General features: G+C 62.5%; 1 pseudogene; it reads right to left on the bottom strand.

Annotated features, from left to right (window-relative positions):
* Positions 1-1,851, bottom strand: part of LOC101344985 (WD repeat-containing protein 76-like) — a 31,011-nt pseudogene that overhangs the window by 5,861 nt on the left and 23,299 nt on the right.

Genomic DNA, 1,851 nt, shown 5'->3' with positions numbered 1-1,851 from the left:
GGAGGCCCTGGAGGAGGCTTCCTGGAGGAGGGCAGGGAAGAAAGGCTGCCTTTTAGGAGCCCACGCCCCCGAAGGTCCCAGGGGCAGAGAGGTCAGTTCCAGTCAGAAATGCATCAAAGCTGCAGTGCCGGTGGGTGAGGACGGGACGACACCCTGGAGACACTGTGTGACACCACCTGCGGCCACCTGGCTCCACAGAGCCCTGGTGAGCGGGGTTTGCTGGAGGCTGGGCGTGCTCCCGGGAACCACGCCCTGTGGTGGGGCTGAGACAGCCCACAGAACTGGGCCGTGGGGGAAAGCGTTTACTGTCGGCTGGAGGGGCGCCGGCGGGAGGTGCTGTGGCCTTCACAGAGCGAGGGCTTCCCGCCAGTGACCAGCGTGGGGGTCTGTGAGGGACACCTACAGATGGGACCTCTGTGGTGGCGCAGCTGTGGGGGGACGGGCAGGGCGGGCAGAGGCAGCAACTGTAGGCCTTAGGGCCCTGCGGGGTGCAAAGCAGAGGGGCCCTGGCATCGTGTCCCCTCCTCCATGCCCAGGCACTTCTACAAGGTTTTGCATGTGGGAGCTTGTGCATGTCTGTGCGTGTGAGAGTGTGTGTGTGTGTGTGTGTGTACATGTGTGAATGTGCATGCATGTGTGGGTGTGTGCACATATGTATAAGTGTGTGGGAGCGTGAGTGTGACTGTGTGCACGTGTGTGTGTGCATGCAATGTGTGTGTGTGACATGAGACCCACTGCGCACGCCTGGCTACAGCCAAGGGAGGTTTGAATCTGTAACAGCCCCTCAGTCCAGCTTGGCGAGATTCTCTGGTGTAACAAGAAAGGGCTGAGCCGGAGGAGGGGGCGCACCGTTGGGGGGCCCACAGCAGGGCCCAGAGGAGGGCGGCGGGCCCCCGGGTGAGCAGGAGACACCCTGCCAGGGCCCAGAGGCTGCCCCAGTCAGAAGTTTTCTGTGCAAATCTAAACTTTTCTTAAATGTGTCAAGAGGACTTAGAAGTTTCTGGAACACCGCCTTCTCCTCACAGTTCTTGGTGAGTTCTTGCCCCCCCCGGAGAGGAAGGGGTCAGGATTGGAGAAGCCGCTCTGTCCCCCTCCCACTGGCCCCTCTCCCATGGCCCCACTAATGGTCCCTTCTTCCCCCACCCTTACCCCCACGCCCGCCTCTGCCAGCCTCTATCCCCAAGGCCCCTCCTTCCAGAAGTCTCTTGGGGCAAGGGTGATGTAGTGACAACGGAGTCACTCCCACTCCACACAGTTGGGGATATTGAGGCAGGTCCAGAGAAGGCAGGCTTTGCCCACAGCACTCAGTGAGGCAGCGGAGGGGGGGGACAGGCACACACCAGACCTCTCCCCTGGAGTGCAGTCTCCTTCCACCCCCCAGAGAGGCCCCCAGCAGGGACTCACCGTGGTCAGCACTGGGGGCCAAGGGCTTGGCGAAGCCAGGGTCTGACTCCCAGCAGGGCGCAGGAGGGCAGTGGCCAGGACCTGGGCAGGGGGTCACCTGCTGGCTTAGGACTGCGAGGGGAAACATAGGGGGCTCAGAGCTGAGTGCACAGAAAACAGGGTCTCCAAGCCCAGCCTGGGACCCACATTCACTCTCCCCCTCCACACCTAACCCTCCCCCCACAGGTGCTCAGGACCATCACACCTAACCCTCCCCCCACAGGTGCTCAGGACCGCTGGGCCCTGACCTCCCTCACCAAGCTCAAGGGACAGCACTGCCACCAGCAGAGTTCAGCTGAGGGTCTTCATGTCTCTGGGTCCAGGGAGAAGACTGTTCTCTAGCTCCAAGGGAGGGCTCGGCCTGGGAGACCCCAAGATCAGGCTCACAGTGGGCCCTCTTCCCAGCCC

Source organism: Trichechus manatus, unplaced genomic scaffold (assembly GCF_000243295.1).
Source record: "Trichechus manatus latirostris isolate Lorelei unplaced genomic scaffold, TriManLat1.0 scaffold00185, whole genome shotgun sequence".
Taxonomy (NCBI): Eukaryota; Metazoa; Chordata; class Mammalia; order Sirenia; family Trichechidae; genus Trichechus; species Trichechus manatus.
This window is presented reverse-complemented; position numbering and strand designations above follow the sequence as displayed.